Here is an 18461-nt window from a genome sequence, read left to right on the forward strand (position 1 = left end):
CTCAGTCCTGAATGGCTTACCCCTTATTCTTAGACTGTGACCCATAGTTCTGGACTTCCCCAACATCAGGAACACTCTTCCCACATATAGCCTGTCCAGTCCAGTCAGGATTTCATATGTTTCTATGAGATCCCTTCTCATTCTTCTGAAATTCCAGTGAGTACAAACCCAGTCGGTCCAGTTTCTCTTCATATGCCAGTCCTGCCATTCCAGGAATCAGTCTGGTGAACCTTCGCTGAATTCCCTCAGTGGCAAGAATGTCCTTCCTCAGACCAGGAAGCCAAAACTGCCCACAGTACTCAAGGTGTGGCCTCTCCAAGGCCCTATATAACTGATCTTGAATGCACTTCTGAATCGATTGTGGGATGAGCGTCAGGAGTTAACTGGACAACAGAATTTAGGAATACAATTGATAACGATTAATTGTCCTGTCTGTGATGTAAAAGCAAATGCATCGGGACAGATGGATGGCACTCCTAAAGAGCTGTCACAGACACCATCTCTCCATTGACACTTTCACAGAATCACAGAATACTACAACGCAGAAGAGGCCATTCGGCCCATCGAGTCTGCACTGCTGCATGAAGGGCCCTGACCTGCCCACCTAATCCCACGTGGCCCATAACCCTGAATGTTACGGCATGCCAAGCACTCATCCAGGTACTTTTTAAAGGCTGCGAGGAAACTCGCCTCTACCACCCTCCCAAGCAGCACATTCCTGACCGTCGCCATCTTCTGAGTAAAAAAGCTTTTCCTCAAATCCCCCCTAAAACTCCCACCCTCACTTTTAACGTTTGCCTCCTCGTAACTGACCCTTCAACTAAGGGGAACAGGTGCTCCCTTTCCAACCTGTCCATGCCCCTCATAATCTTGAACACCTCGATCAGGTCGCCCCTCAGTCTTCTCTGCTCCAGAGAAAACAACCCAAGCCTATCCAACCTCTCTTTGTGACTTCAATGTTACATCTCAGGCAGCATCCTGCTGAATCCCGCTTGCACCCGATCCTCTGCATTCATGTCCTTCCTATAATGTGGCGAACAGAACTGCACACAGTGCTCCAGCTGTGGCCTCACCAAAGTTCTATACAACACCAACATGACCTCTCTGCTTTTGTAATCTATACCCCGATTGATAAAGGCGAGTGTGCCATGTGCCTTTTTCGCCACCCTATGAATCTGCCTTTCCGCTTTCAGAGATCAATGGACAAACACGCAAAGTTCCCTTTATTTGACTTGTTGCGATAATAAATACATTTCATATATTTTGCTGTCTTATAAATAAGGAGAAAAGTTCGACTTCTGTCCATAAATGTTGAAACAGGAGGCTTTGATCCGAAATCTGATGGTTGATGTTGTCAGAAATAAAAGATAGACGCTCATGTAGGTTCAGAAAGAATGTTTCTGATGGTGGGGAGTCCAGAACAAGGGGTCATAGTTTGAGGATAAAGGGTAAACCTTTCGAACTGAGGTGAGGAGAAATGTCTTCACCCAGAGAGTGGTGGCTGGAACTGAACCCACGTCCCTGGCGCCGTGAGGCAGCAGTGCTAACCATTGTGCCAACGTGCCACCCACATTATCATAAAACTATAAAACTATGCTGACACTGATGGATTATATTTTGGGAGAAATTTCTTCACCCAGAGGGTAGTGAATGTGTGGAATTCACTATCACAGAAAATAGTTGAGGCCAAAACATTGTCTGATTTCAAGAAGAAATTAGATCTACCTTTTGGGGCTAAAGGGATCAAGGGTTATGGGGGGAAGAGGGGAATCAGGATATTGAAGTTGATGATCAGCCGTGATCAAAATGAATGGTGGAGCAGGCTTGAAGGGCCGAATGGACTGTTCCTTGCTTCTATTTTCTATCACAGGAACCCTACAGTGCAAGAGGAGGCCATTCGGCCCATCGAGTCTTCTCGAACAATCATTCCACCTAGGCCCTATCCCTGTAACCCCACAAATCCCTCCAACCTACACATCCCAGGACACTAAGGGGCAATTTAGCATGGCCAATGCACCTAACCCGCACATCTTTGGACTTTGGGAGGAAACTGAAGCACGCCGAGGGAACCCACACAGACACGGGGAGACTGTACAAACTCCACACGCACAGTCACCCAAGGCCTGAATTGAACCCAGGTCTCTGGAGCTGTGAGGCAGCAGTGCTAACCACTGTGCCACCATGCCACCCATATGTTTCTGTGTACCAGGCCCCTGCCAAACTGGGTTCCTCCGGGTGCTCTGGTTTCCTCCCACAGTCTAAAAGACATGCTAGTTATGTCCATTGGCCATGCTAAATTCTCCCTCAGTGTACCCGAACAGGGGCTGGAGTGTGGTGACTAGGGGATTTTCCACAGTAACTTCATTGCAGTGTTAATGTAAGTTAATGTTCATTCTACCTCAGCGTCCTGGACAGTGTAGCGACTACAGGATTTCCACAGTAACTTCACTGCAGTGTTAATGTAAGCCTGCTTGTGAAACACTAATAATTAAGTTGAGGTGTAACCACAAAAACAAGTTTACTCATACTTATTTCCTGACTTTCAGGCGTTTCCTTCGTCTGATCTGAAATTTGCCGACGTAATTGTTGTTGCTGGTCACAACCTGCTTCAGTAATTGATCCAATGGCAATTCAGTAGCTTCTTCCAATGGAATTCCCGCATTGTTGAATCAGTCACCTCCGGAAGAATGGATGGTCATGTCTCACCAACAGTGCTCATTGTGAACTAACCTGTATTGGGGCACAGGAACTGCATATGGCATATCCCCCACTGAGAAATAAAATCACGTCTGCCCGACCTTTGGTGTCCGTGTGTCATCTGCCAGTAAAAAAAAGTTCATCTTCAGAGGAAATCTGTCCTCAAAGATTCCTGTATGACTTCCAAGCCGAGATTCTGGAATTTGCCATTCATTTTCAGATGGAGGATTGCATGTTTATTGTTTTTGCAAAGCCATGATGTTCCAGCCGGCTATATTTAGGGAGGCTGCAAAGAAACATCATACGAATTATTTTTTGAAGTCTTCGGGCGTTCCATGAGTAATTCCAAGAGGACATTCGACAGCCGGTTTTAGCCGATGCCAAACTGCGCTCCTCTGAAATGTGCTGGCTCTTCAGATTTCCATGTGAAATGTGCTGGCTTTTCAGATTTCCATGTGAATGATCTAAATCGCACCACAGCCATTCATCAACACAAAAGGGTTCCACTCCCTCAATGTGCAGATCGTCTATGACTATCAGCTGAAGATCATGCAGGTCGATGTACGCCACCCAGGGACTATCCATGACAGTTTTGTGATCCGGCAGTCGGGCATCCCTGGGCTCTCGGAAGACAAGACCAGCCCAGACTCCCGGGATGGCTATTGGGTGACAAGCGTTACCCGCTAAGGTCATGGCTGATGACGCCTGTGCGGAGGCCCCAGACTGAGGCGGAGACCTGCCATAGAACATAGAACATAGAAAAGCTAGAGCACAAACTGGCCCTTCAGCCCACAAGTTGTGCCGAACATGTCCCTACCTACCAGGCTTACCTATAACCCTCTATCTTACTAACTTCCATGAACTTATCCAAAAGTCTCTTTAAAAACCCTGTCGAATCCGCCTCCACCACCACTACCGGCAGCCCATTCCATGCACCCACCACCCTCTGAGTGAAACACTTACCCCTAACATCACCCCTGTACCTATTCCCCAGCACCCTAAAACTGTGTCCTCTTCTGGCAACCATTTCAGCCCTGGGTAAAAGTCTCTGAGAATCCACTCTATCAATACCTCTCAACATCTTATACACCTCTATTAGGTCCCCTCTCATCCTTCACCTTGCCAAGGAGAAAATACCTAGCTCTCTCAACCTATCCTCATAAGGCATGCCGCCTAATCCTTGTAAATCTCCTCTGCACCCTTTCTATGGCGTCCACATCCTTTCTGTAATGAGTCGACCAGAACTGGGCACAGTACTCCAGGTGGGGTCTGACCAGGGTCCTATACAGCTGCAGCATTATCTCCCGATTTCTAAACTCAAGCCGTCTACTGATGAAGGCCAGCATTCCATACGCCTTCTTAACCACAGCCTCTACCTGGGACACTGCTTTGAGCATCATATGAACCCGGACTCCAAGATTCTATTGGGAAAAAGAGACCAAAGTCTGAGCAGAAAAGATTTATCAGGATGTTGCCTGGTATGGAGGGCAGTAGCTACGAGGAGAGGTTGGAGAAATTTGGTTGGATCTCACTGGGCTGACGGAGGTTAAAGGGCGCCCTGATAGAAGTCTTCAAGATTATGAGGGACAAGGCCAGAGTGGATAGTCATAAGCTTTTTCCCTGGGTGGAAGTTCAGTTACTAGGGTGTATAGGTTTAAGTTGCGGGGGGCAAGGTTTAAAGGAGATGTACGAAGCACGTTTTGTGCACAAAGGGTGGTGGGTGGCTGGAACTCGCTGCCAGGGGATGTCATGGAAGCAGATACGGTACTGACTTTTATGGGGCGTCTTGACAGATACATGAATAGGGTGGGAGAAGAGGGATATGGTCCCCGGACGTGTAGGGGGTTTTAGTTCAGACAGGCAGCATGGCCGGTGCAGGCTTGGAGGGCTGAAGGGCCTGTTCCTGTGCTGCAATTTTCTTTGTTATTTGTTCGTGCACATGCATAGGCAACTGCGATCAAGTGGATCCCATGAAGAATACAGACTTTGTCGGAGTAGAGTTAAGAGGGAAATCAGGAGGGTAAAGAGGGGACATGAGATTGCTTTCGCAGATAAGACAAAGGAGAATACAAAGAGATTCTCCAATACATAAAGGGCAAAAAGGTAGCTAGGGAGAGAATAGGGCGTCTTAAGGATCAACAAAGTCACAGATGTGCGGATCCACAAGAGATGGGTGAAATCCTAAATGAATGTCTCTCATCGGTATTTACTGTTGACAAAGGCATGGATGTTAAGGAACTTGGGGATATAAATAGTGATGTCTTGAGGAGTGTACATATTACAAAGAAGGAGGTGCTGGAAGTCTTAAAGCGCAACAAGATAGTTAAATCCTCAGGACCTGATGAAATGTAGCCCAGGATGTTGTGGGAGGATAGGAAATAAATTGTAGGTCCCTTAGCAGAAATATTTGAATCATCGACAGCCACAGGAGAGGTGCCTGAAGATTGGAGGGTAGCAAATGTTGTGCCTTTGTTTAAGAATGGGTGTGACCGCCTCCTGAAACAAAACTTCCTGGTATCTCTCTCCCTCCCTGATGTGTCGCAGTGTCAAACTCCAGCTGAATGTCTCTGAGTAGAAGCTCCTCAAGACGCAGAAACTTACTGCAGACATACTTGCCCTGGATCACACCAGTGTCCCTGAGCACCACATACTGCAGTCATCACACATCAACTGTCCTGATATACTTCAGATATTTAACTAACGACTTAATTATTTTATTCAGTTTAGATTTTAATAAATCTTATCGCAAAGTGCAGGACAAATTTCAACCTTCGGAAAATAGAATTTGACCACTTACTGGATATTCACCAACGGCTCGCCACCTCCCCTTTGGGAAAGCAGAAACCAATTCCCACAGGGTGAAAAAGTTAGAAAAGCAAAGGAGTAGCGCCCTCCCCTCCACACTGAACTCCCTCTTCTCACCAAACTTCCACACTCTGTCCAAAGCCACACTCAGTGCTGCTCTCACAGAGACTGTCTGGATTTCAATTCCTTGCTTTGAGCCATGTATAAATCAGAAAACAGTCAATTCATTTTCCTTCCATGTTTATTTCCAGAAGTTACATTTCTTGCATTGAAGTTGTTGAAATAATATGATGCTTATAACATATGGGAAATGACAGACAGAGAAAAACACTCTGGTGCATCCAGCCTGTCTCACTCAGGTGCAATGCCTTGTGCAGCACATTATATAACTTCTCCACTTCACCCAGGAGGCCTTATCAACCTGAATAAACAGATTGAAAAACAAGGTTAATTTGGGAGAAACATTTGCTGGTAAATTCCTCTCTGATCCCCATAGGCAATTGAAAACTAGTTCAGGAGATCACTCTGCTCCGAGTGAGTTCCATGAATTATAAGGTGATTGCTCATCACGAAACTAAATGCTCACTCAGCCACACTGCTGTGCCTTCACAACCATGTCTCAGTCTCACTCTGCGCAACCACTATCTTTGTTTTCACTCCGCTCAATGCATTTCTCACTCTCACAATTCGCTATTTTCATCCCTTTCAATAAAGAGTGAGCCGAACTGCAGGGAAGGGCGAGGACAGGATGTGATCCTCCAGTGACAGGCACCTTGACAAGAACTGGCAATGCATGCCCTCCTGGTCCACTGTGGGGGAGGCCTTGTTACCAGGGGCTGCAGACATCAGCAAGACCTGCCATCAAAGTCTGAGCCTCTTGATTAAGCTTGATTGCTTGGACCTGGTGCTCACACATGTCGTCATCAGAGGTTCAAGGTGCTTCCGTGCTGCGGTGAGACATTCGGGAAGTGCTTATCAGGGTGAGTGATGCTCAGGACATCTGTCTCAGTAAAATATCTTCAGACCTGATACAATTTTCGGACATTTATTTTGATACTATAACTCTGTAGATCACATCGATTTGGTTTCCACAAACCGTGTGCCTCTGTAGATTGATAATTTTTAGCAGCCTAGCACTCAGCTTGTTGACACCTAAATAGAACTCAGGATGAAGTACAGAAATCAAGAAAATAATCCCCCAATCACCGGGGCTCAAGCAGGGAACAGGAAAATGCTGCACTCGCTGCAGAATGAACAGGGTTTAACAATGTACAGGTACTGGATCCCGTATCGGAGGCGCTGGGGACTGGACCTGTTCCAGATTCGCGTATTTTGGGCTCTGGACGGCGTGCTTGTAAAACATGGAGAAACAATGAGAAACAATGACCAAAAGGCTTTTATAATTTTATTATTATACATTTACTATTTCATAATTTTGCATATTGCATTGGAACCGAGGCAGAGGCAGTTGTCATACTGACGCAGGCTGGGAAAATTGAAGGTTCAGGCTGATTTGGCAGATTTTGGGTCATTTTTGCTGTGTTGATAAAACATGGAGAAGGAATGAGAAATAAAGACTACAAGGCTTTTAGTTCATTCGTGTACATTTATTATTTCATAATTTTACAACTCAAATTACATATCAACCGAGGAAGAGACAGATGCCGTACAGACACAGGCTGTGAATATTGAAGGTTCAGGATCTATTGTACGTCTTTTAAACATGTCCTGCAGCTTAAATTGTTTCAAGTACATGGGGTTTTCTTTCACAAACACGTCTTGTACTATTTAGACCCACATAATATGCTGCTGTGTAATGAAGCTCTTCTGTCATTAGACATATTGATCTTCATCATCACCACTCTCATTCTCTTTATTCTTGGTCAAGACAACGGTGTGTTTCATTGTGTGGGACTTGGAAGTGAATTTCAGCACTGTTGCCAATATTACAGAATCCTCAACATCTTCTTCATCCAACAGCTGGGCTTCAGCACAGGGAAGTCTCTCACAAACGCCAACAATATTTCCAAAATATCTTTCTTCTGAGACACACGGACACCGTTAAATTCAGGTTTAATTTCATCATCACCAATCAAGGAAATTTCTGGAAGATGGCAGGAAAATGCTGCATTTCTCACAGATGGAATAGGATTTTACAATGCACAGGTACCAGACCACACACCTGGAATGTCTGGGATCCAACATGTTCTGAATTTGTGGACTTGGCAGATTTTGGGCCCTTTTTGGCGTGCTTATAAAACATGGAGAAGGATTGAGAAATAAAGGCTACAAGGCTTTTAGTTCATTTATTATTTCATAATTTTACAGCTCAAATTACATATCAACCGAGGATGAGATATCTGCCGTACAGACACAGGCTGAGAATAATGACAGTTCAGGCTCTGACAACACCGTTTAAACATGTCCTGCAGCTTATGGATTCTGGTCTCTGAATCGCATGTTTATAAAACACGGAGAAGGAATGAGAAATAAAGACTTTCATTTGATTATTGTACTTTTATTACTTCATAATTTTACAACTCAAATTACATATCGTCCGAGGAAGAGAAAGCAAAGCAGAACTTTCACATCTGCCAATAGATCTTCAGCAACGTTCTCTCCTCAGAGAGATGAAAAGCACTAAATTCAGGTTTAATTTCACCATCACCATTTAGGAACACGGTAAATGGCTTGAGGTTGTGCCATCCATTTATCACTATCTTGGGTTACATTGGCTCAGGCCTTCGCTGCACTGCAGAGTGCATCGTTCACAATGAGTATTTGTTGGAATTCCTTCCCAACCAAGCTGAAAGTTCCATGCACTGAGCATTTTGTGCATGAATTCAGCCTTGTATCTGGTCTTGAATGGCCACAAAATGCTTTGACCCAGGCTGGATGAGGGACGTACAGTCGGGTGACAAATGAATTCCGAAAACATTCCGGATTTGACGGATTATGGTCTCTGGATGGCGTGTTTATAAAGCACAAAGAATGAATGAGAAATAAAGACTAAAAGACTTTTATTTCATTATTGTTCTTTTATTCTTTCATAATTTTACAACTCAAATTCCATATTAACCGAGGATAAGATATCCACCGTACAGACACAGGCTGTGAAATGTGAAGGTTCAGGATCTGTTGTACGTCTTTTAAACATGTCCTGCAGCTTAAATTGATTCAATTATGTTGACTTTTCTTTCAGGAACAGCTCTTGCATTTTGTAAACCCACGTAACTCACTCATTGTTCCATAGGAGCAGCTAGAGAGGTGATTCACGTGAGGAGAGCGAGTAGGAAAGAGGGATTTTTAACTTACTTTTTTTTCTTTTTTTCTGAGTTTTTGTAAGGCAGCCAGAAGTGTAAAATCGGAAGTCGGCACCAGAGAGACCTGGGAACTTTATATTCTGACGTCAGCCAGTAGCGTGCGGAAGGTTTAAAAAGTACGCCGCTCTATCCAGAGGGCAGCGTTGTGAGCGGGCGGCGGAGTGAGAGGGAGCAGAGTGGGACGGCTTTGGCTCAAACAGGGGCTTTGTGCGGAAACACACAGCTGAGTGAGTGTTCCAGTGCACTGACTATGTGTGAGTGTGTGAATGTGTGAGTGTGAATTTGTGAGTGTGAGTGTGTGTGTGCGTGTTTTTTCGGCTTTGTGCCTGAGTTACGGTTCGGGTTGCTTCCAAGGTGTAACGGTTAGTACTCTGGACTTTGAATCCAGTAATCCTGGTTCTGATCTGCGGCGAGCCATTATTCCACTATTCCTCCACGACCCCTTGTATAAATTGGGACATGTGCATGGGAGAATGACACTTGTAAGTGGTCCCTCTATTCGTTGTGGCTTATCTGCCTCTCAGCGAATTGTGTTCTTTAGCAATCGCACTCTGGTGCTGATGCGATGACGCCAGGCCTGTCAAGCGTTGCATAGTCTGCAATGTGAGTGCTATGGAATAAGCTGAAATTTTCTCAGTGTTTAAAGTAACACTTTCTGAGAAATTTAAATATAATTGCCTTCAACATATCAGTCGTTTGCTGTGGCAAAGAAAAGCAAAGTCCTGCCGAGATTTGAACTTCAATCGCTGGATGTCGAGTCTATCCTGCTCATCATTAGAACGCCGAACGTGGCCGTCCGCTGCAAATGGTCACTCACTGCATTCAATGCGGCAGCAACAACAAGTGCGGCAAAAATGTCTCATTATGCGGCTACCATTGATATGCGAAAAGCCCATATGACAATGCCCCTAAGTCACTGCATCTGAAGCCATATTGGGAGATATCAGCAGAAATAGTCATGTTTCACAAGGGCAAGTGCCCAATCATAGAGTCACAGAGCGCAACAGCACGGAAACGGCCCTTTGGCCCATCGAGTCTGCACCACTCAAACAAACAACTCTCTATTATGCTCCCACTTTTCAGGTCTGCATGCCTTGACATCACAAGTACAAACCTCAATACTTCCTCAAAGTAAAGAGTATCGCGGCCTCCACCCACCACCCTTTCCGGAAGAGAGTTCCAGATTCCCACCACCTCCTGGGTGAAACGATTTTTCCTCACATCCCCTCTAAACGTCCGACCACTGACCTGAAATCATTAACCCCGAGATATTGATCCCTCCGCCAACGGGAAACATTCATTCCTGTCTACTCTCGCTATGGCCCTTATAGTTATGAGGGACATGGATAGAGTGGATAATGTACATTTGAATGGTCAGTCGCCAGGAGGCATAGATGAGGAGCAGGAGGTTAAGGGGATTGTGGGGAAACACCTTTTCACCCAGACGGTTTTGACGGTCTGGAATGCACTGCCCCTGAGGGTGGCAAATGCGGGTTGCCTCATATCCTTTAAAAAATGCATCCAGGTGAGCACTTGGCACGTCATGACATTCAGGGCTATGAGCCAAGTGTTGGTAAATGGGATTGGGTGGTATTTCGGGCGTTTGTAATGTGTTGGTGCGGACTCGATGGGCCGAAGGTTCTATTTTGCTCTGTATGATTCTATGATTCCATGAAATGCCGGGTACTGTGTCACACCCGGCCGAGGTGTGAATCCATTCTCAACCATGATGCACTTAATTTTCTCTCTCCAGTGTGACACTGTTATTGTATCAGTAAATCGGATGACAGAGTGTATCACTTTTCATTGTCAGCTGATGATGATCTTATTCTCACTTTGATTTTACCCATCGGGTTTCAGCTCAGCGGGAGATCTCTAAGCTTTCTTTGCAAATAATTCCAACATTCTGAGGACACACCAGTTAAACAAAGACATCATGCTGCAGCTGCTTGGTACCTGTAATAAGAACAGCTGGCAATTCTGGAATTTTCAGTCAATCTGACTGCATCTGTGAAGAGTGAAACATTGTTCACATTTAGAATCATAAAATTCCTATAGTACAATAGGAGGCCATTCGGCCCATCGAGCCTGCACCGTTAACAATCCCACCCTATTCCCATAATCCCACATTTTCACCCTGCTGATCTCCCGAAATTAGGACCAATTTTGCATGGTCACTCAACGTAACTTGCACATCCTTGGACTGTGGGATGAAACCGGAGGAAACCCACGCAGACACGGGGAGAATGTATAAATTCGACACAATCACCCAAGGCGGGAATTGAACCTGGGTCCCTGGCGTTGTGAGGCAGCAGTGCTCACCACTGCTAACCCAATGGATAGGGTATGGAACTCAGTGTCCGAGCTGTGTTGAGGTGAACACCTCCATTGGATTAAAAAGAGAACTCTTGGTTAAAAAAAACAGTTCAGATTCCGTAACCTATTGGGAAACAGAGAAATATATAGACTGTGGGATTCGACTGGATCCCTCATCCCTCAAGGGATCGACAAGATCGATCGAATGGCCTCCTTATTGGGATAAATACTTCCATGCTTCATCATTTCAATGCTTAAGAATGATTGGATTTTTCTTGTGTGATTTATGAGTTTGTTCAACGAAAAAGCTTGCGAGAGGAAACTTGGAGAAGGATTGAGAGTTTTCAGACAGAAAACAAGAAAATACTGTCAATGCTTCAATCTGAAACAAGAACATAAAATGTTCCAACATAAAATGTTGGAAAATCGCAGCAGGTCTGGTAGCCTCTGTGGAGAGAGAATAGAGCCAAACCGAGACGTTAGCTCTGCTCCCTCTCCACAACTGCCGTCAGATCTGCTGAGACTTTCCAACATTTTCTGTTCTTGTGTTCCTGAGAATTTTCAGTGGAGGAGAGAAGTTAAATGGATCAACAGAGCAACACATTTCCAATCAGAGCAGAAATAGATAACAGATACAGAATGACTCACCTTTAGTTCCTTAACTTCTCCAATTCCCATCACTGTCCCTTTTCAGCCTCATACGTATTGTCATCAAATCTGTTCTGCTTCCACATGATTGCAAACCTTACCTTCCTTTCGTACCACTCCCCCTTTCCTTGCCTCTGATTTTTTTTGAAATCTGTGACGTCCCTAACTTCTTTCCAGTGATGACGGAAGATCAGTGATCTGAACGGTTCAAGTGTATCTCCCCCCGGCAGATTGGGCCTGTGCCGCTGAGGATTCACCACATGTTTCTGTATTTAAATGAGAGCAAGAGATGTCTAGTTATTTCCACTGTATCAAGGGTGTCTGAAACTGATTTCCACAGTCCACAGGTCAGAATGATTCTCCCAATGTGAAATTACCCGGTTTGATTCCACGTGGAGGATTTACACTTACATTCTTGAGGGAAGACGGTGACATAGTGGTAAAATCATTGACGTATGAATCCGGAGGCCCAGGAACACGGTCCAGATCCCCGCCCCCCCCCCCCCCCCACCCCTCGCCCCCCCCCCCACCTCCCCCCGCACACACACACACACACACAGAACTGAAATTGAAATGACAATTAGTCTGAATAATGAAGTATTTTTTTCTGATTGTCGTGAATACTCACCTGGTCCCGTACAGAAGGAAATCTGCCATTCTTATCGACTCTGGCTAATATGAGAGTCCAGATCCACAGCAATGTTATTGACTGTTAACTGTGCTATGAAATGGCCCAGCAAAATACGCAGTTCAAGGGGAAATAGGGATGGCCAACAAATGCTGGCATTGACAAGCAGCATTTGTTGGCCATCCCTATATTGCTTTCGTAATATTTCATGAAATTATTTACTTTCATTTTGCTTCATTTCATGTCAAACAGGGTGACATGCCCTGGTGTATCATTATTTAAAACCTCAGCCCTTAAATAATTTAAACAGGTAAAGTTCAGTCAGAGAATACTGATCCACTGTGACCCAAAAACAAGATACCGCAGTTGCTGCAAATCCCACCTCAAAACATAAGATGTTGGAAACAGTCAGCAGGACAAACAGCGTCTATGGAGAGTGAGACAGAGTGAATGTTTCAAGTCGCTGACCTTTTATCCAAACCTGAAGAATTAGAGATTTAATGATTTACAAACAAATGCAAAGTCAAGTAAAATAGAGAGGGATAGGAGGAAAGGACAAACGGCCTCGTGATAGGATGTAACGTTGGAGTGATTGAATGACAATGGGGATGATTAATGTTTCCACTGACACAATATCCCAGATCTGGATCCAAATCTCAGGCGAAATGAGAAGGGAACTCCTCGCTGAAACAAGCACGAACTCCTGGATGCAGTTTTCACTCATATACTATTAACTGTGATATCAACAAAGCGGGATGGAGAAAGGCTCATTTTCAGCGGGGACATCACCAGAGGAATGGACAGCTGGAGTTCACCCAAGAAAACGGCAAAGTTTAAAAGCAGCCGCGGCCAACGTGGGGCTGGAACCCACGACCTTGAGATTAAGAGTCTCATGCTCTACCGACTGAGCTAGCCGGGCACCAGCAACAGCAACCATTCCAAATTCCAAAATGCGTGGAGACAAATATGTGTTTTTTTTCCATCTGGTGTCTCAGATTGTTCTGATTCCAAAGTTTGCAATGAATCGACCGACAGAATCGCTCGGGTTACAATGCATTCTTCTCAATCATCAATAACATCATTGTCATTTTCCATGTCCCAGCTTCATGTCCATACCAACATAGAGCGAGAGGGAGTGGGGCAGACATGTACAGCCCATGAGTAATACTACAACATCCCAACAATCCCATTTGGCCCATCGAGTGTGCATCGACCACAGCCCCGCACAGACACTATCTCCATAACCCCATGCATTTATTCGAGCTAGGCACTCAGAGGCAATTTGGCGTGGCCAATCCACCTAACCCGCAAATCTTTTCACAGTGGGAGGATTCTGGACCACCCAGAGATAACTCACGCAGACATGGGGAGAACGTGCGAATTCCTCACAGACAGTGATCCGAGCGGGGAATCGAATGCGGCTCTCTGGTTCCCTGAAGCAGCAGTGCTAACCACTCTGCAACCGTGACACCCAAATACACAGCACTTACCTGATGAAGACGCTGCGGTCCGAAAACCTGTGACAGCAGAAAGGCCTGCTGGACTTTAACCTGGCATTGTGAGACTTCTTACTGTGCCCACCCCATCCAACAATGACGCCTCCACATCATGACTGTACACACAGCAGCTGTCTGAATCCAAAATCATGGGATCCTTTGAATTGGCGAATTGGGATAAAGTGAATGTCCATATGTTTAAAAAGTCTTGATTTACTTGTGAGTGTGTTATGTTGATCGAATCCCTGCAGCGTGTACTCAGGTTTCTCAAACCAAACCCCATATAAACCAATTCTGCCGTGTGCACGGTTATAGGGACACACACAGGTACTGGGGCATACACAGTTACATGGGCACTCTCAGGTACATGGGCACACTCAGGTACATGGGCATACAGACGCAGATACGGGGGCGCGCACACAGGTACAGGAACAGCTCATACAGAAACAGGGGCACACATACAGATACAGGGACACACATACAGATACAGAGACATAGACGCACAGATACAGGGGCACACACACACACACACACACACATAAACACACAGAAGTGCGCGCACACATGTACACGCACACACACACGCACACACACACACGGAGAGACACAAAGATACCAGGGCAAACACACAGATACAGTGACATACCTCCAGATACAGGAACGCACACTCATGCAAATGCCTGAGTTCTCACAGATACAGGATGACGCACAGATTTAGGGGCACTCAGAGATAGAGGAGCACACACATATACAGGAGCACACAAACAGAGATACTGGGACATACAGAGATCCATGGGCACACACAGACTCTGCAGCACACACTCAGATAGTGGGGCATACGCAGATCCAGGTGCACACACAGTGAGATAGTAGGGCATACAGAGATTCAGGGGCACGCACAGAGTCAGCAGCACACACAAACACACACACACACACACAGATCGTGGGGCATATACAGATCCGGGGCACACACACACAGATACAGGTGCGCACACAGAGAGATCGTAGGGCATACACAGATGCAGGGGCATATACAGATTCGGGGGAAGACACAGCGACACAGGGACACACACACACAACAATACAGGGGCATCTTCGGAGACACAGGAGCACAGTGATGTGACCACAGCTGCTGCCAAACCTACTGAGAACTTACGACTTCTGCTGTTTTTATTATCAATACTGGTTTTATTACAACATAAAACACAACAAGTCGGCAAAGATCAGTGGAATGAGGTGCACCCCCTGGTAACAGCAGGACATGTTTCTCGACTCATTGATCGACAGTTCCGCCGCGCAACAGCAAAAAACCGCAATGGCCTCCTCAGAAACCAAACACAGGACATGGCTGATAGAGTGCACTTCGTCGTCCAGTACTTCCCCAGAGCGCAGAAATTACGACATTTTCTTCGGAGCCTTCAACATGTCATCGATGAAGATAAATATCTCGCCAAGGCCATTCTCACACCGCCACTACTTGCCTTCAAACAACCGCGCAACTTCAAACAGACCAATGTTTGTCGCAAAATACACAGCCTTCAGGAGAACAGCGCCACAACACCACACAACTCTGCCACTCCAACCTCTGCAAGATGTGCCGAATCTCGATATGGATGCCATCATCGCACCCTGAGAACACCATCCACCAGGTACACTGCACTGGACGTTGAACTGGCTGCCAAATTGTCCTCCCGATTCCTGCTTTATGAGGAACTTAAATAAAAGATGCTTCGACAAATCAATCCTCAACAATGGCAAAGAAGAGCAAAGGTCCGCCTAAATTTAAACTCGGTTCGCTGGATTCAGAGTGGTCAACATTAGACCAGAGGACCTACAACATAGCAGCCGGCTGCAAATGGTCACTCAAAGCATTTGACCTACTTGCAGTTGCTGCCACATTGAATGAAAAAGGTCACGTGCATTTCATTTTTAATTCTCAGAAAGTGGAAAACTAAACACTGAGGAAATTTCAGCAAATTCCAGCGCAATCACATTGCAGACGATGCAGCGAATGACTCTCCTGGCGCCATTGCATCAGCTCCAGAGAACGATTGCCCAAGAACACAAAGGGCTGAGAAGCAGGGAAACCACAGTGGGCAAGGGGTCCACCTACATGTGTCACTCATTCACTCATCCGTCCCAATTTAAACCAGAATTCGGAGGCGAGAGGCCAGAGTGCGAACCATTACAACATGGAATCGACAGCAGTCTTTTCTCCAAAACACACGCACGCACTGACTCTCTTTCTCTCTCTCACGCACTCACGCACACACACACATTTTGCTCAATAATTGCCAGACTCTAAATCGAATTGTTATTGTGCGACATCAACTGCTTCTATCTTTCAACAGAGGAGTTAAAGAGTCGCAAAAAGATGAAAAGCACGAATGTTGCCGGCATCTGGCGCCAGAGGTTCAGCAATGTGCATCGTAACAGCAGCTGAACTGGCTGACAAACTGTCCTCTCGATTCGGACTTGGTGAGAAAATTCAACGCCCTTCAGCATATCCATCACCTGCAAATTAAAGCAAAGCTCCGCCGAGATTTGAACTCAGATCGCTGGATTCAGAGTCCAGAGTGCTCACCATTACACCACGGAACCCAACACACGGGCGCAATCTGAAAATGGTCGCTCAGTACCTGTGCCAATTTGAACAACAGGGCGAAATATCAGTCCCATTGCACAATTCCGTCAATTACCCACAGCAATTCATATTTACATTGCCCTTGCTGATTCCTCCTGCAAAAATGAGTAAGCTACCTTCAACTGCATTATATTTCACTGTAGCTCACCACGTTTAAAGAGCAATGTTCGCATCGAACTTTTACAAACCTGTTGTGTTAAAAATGCTGAACAACATCAGCTTGTCACAGCTCTGCTTTCGTCACACTGGAGCCAGTGTGAAAATATGAACAATTTAATGTCTTAACAGACAGGGAGGAGTGTATGAATGTCGATAATTTACACTGTGCACATTCCTGTCATAAGTATTTGGGAGAATCAGGAAGATGAGATCCTGGTGATCCAGTGGTTCGGGTTCAGCCCTTTCAGGGTCGCAGACTGGCTTCGATATATTAAGATTTAAATGTTTTGATAAAGAAACCTCCAATACTTTCTGCTCGAAAGCAGCTCTGCCAGAAACAATGGTGTGAGATTTGTATTTTTGCTTCCGACTTTGGAGATGTTGATATAAGGTAAAATCTGGGTGGTAATGGGTCGATTTAACCGTTTGCACTGACAGAAATATCACTCATTTCTGGATAAAAATATCGTGCTGAATGACAAGAAACTTCTCACTGAATTTAGCAGTAATCTATTTAACTTAGACTGATTCCAAGCAATCTGCATTCAGAAAGCAGTAACTGTGAGATTAACAAAGTGGGATAGAGAAAGACTCAGTTTGATTGGTGACGCTGCCAGAGGAATGGAGAGCTGGAGTTCACCCAGGAAAGCAGCAAAGTTTAAAAATAATGAGAACCACCCAATGTTGCCCTTGTCCATCATTCCTTGTTTCAGTTAATCCATCCTGTTATGCTCTCTATCACAGACCTTCCCTTTTAATCTCTTTACTGATAGCCAAGTTCCGCACACATGAGGACGGCCTCAACCGGGATATTGCGTTCATGTCTCACACTATCTGTAATCCCCACAGCTTGCCTGGACTTGCAGAGTCTCACTGGCTGTCCTGTCTGGAGACAATACACATCTCTTTAACCTGTCTTAATGCTCTCTCCACTCACATTGTTTGTACCTTTAAGACTTGATTAGCTGTAAGTATTCGCATTCCGACCATTATTTTGTAAATTGAGTTTGTGTCTTTATATGCCCTGTTTGTGAACAGAATTCCCACTCACCTGAAGAAGGAGCTGTTGGACTTTAACCTGGTGCTGTTAAACTCCTTACTGTGTTTACCCCAGTCCAACGCCGGCATCTCCACATCATGACAATCAACCTAACCCACACATCTTTGAAAAGGAAAGCGGATCACCAGGAGGAAACCCGCGCAGACGGGAAGAACGTGAAAACTCCGCATGTCCAGTAACCCGAGAAATTGAACCTTAGTCACTGGGGCTGTGAGGCATCAGTTCTAACAACTGTCCCAACGTGTCGTCCTTTCTACTGCATTCAATTTTACTGCAGCCCACTGCATTCAAAGGGCAGTGTTAGTATCAACCTGTGATTAAATCACGTTGTGGTAATTCTGCTGAACAACATGAATTTATCACCGTTAATGGACCGTGGGTTCCAACCCCAAGTTGAGCGCGATTGTTTTAAAACTTTGCCGCATTTCTGGTTGAACTTCAGCTCGCCATTCCAACCCGCAGTCTCACCATTAAAACTGAGTCGTTCTCCATCCCGCGCTGTTAATCTCACCGTTACTGGTTTCTGAGTGAAAACTGCCTCCATTTCACTGGAGGTCAGAAAGTTTGCTGTTTAATTCAGTTAAAGGTTTTCTTGTCACTGAGCCCGAGATTTGGACCCTGATCTGCACGATATTTGTGTCAGTGGAAACAATGAAATCCACTCCATTGGCAGCCAAATTCTACC

At 45.4% G+C, this 18461-nt stretch overlaps 1 protein-coding gene and 2 non-coding genes across 3 annotated transcripts in view; all 3 read right to left on the reverse strand.

The window, feature by feature from the left end:
* The window catches only part of LOC144483022 (uncharacterized), a 1062789-nt gene that overhangs the window by 978604 nt on the left and 65724 nt on the right, over nt 1-18461 (reverse strand). The window lies entirely within an intron of this gene.
* trnak-cuu (transfer RNA lysine (anticodon CUU)) lies at nt 13262-13336 on the reverse strand. The gene has a single exon. It is a non-coding gene; the product is annotated as a tRNA-Lys (tRNA).
* On the reverse strand, nt 16443-16514 carry trnaq-cug (transfer RNA glutamine (anticodon CUG)). Its single transcript has one exon. It is a non-coding gene; the product is annotated as a tRNA-Gln (tRNA).

The sequence above is a fragment of the Mustelus asterias genome, unplaced genomic scaffold (genome assembly GCF_964213995.1).
Source record: "Mustelus asterias unplaced genomic scaffold, sMusAst1.hap1.1 HAP1_SCAFFOLD_44, whole genome shotgun sequence".
Taxonomy (NCBI): domain Eukaryota; kingdom Metazoa; phylum Chordata; class Chondrichthyes; order Carcharhiniformes; family Triakidae; genus Mustelus; species Mustelus asterias.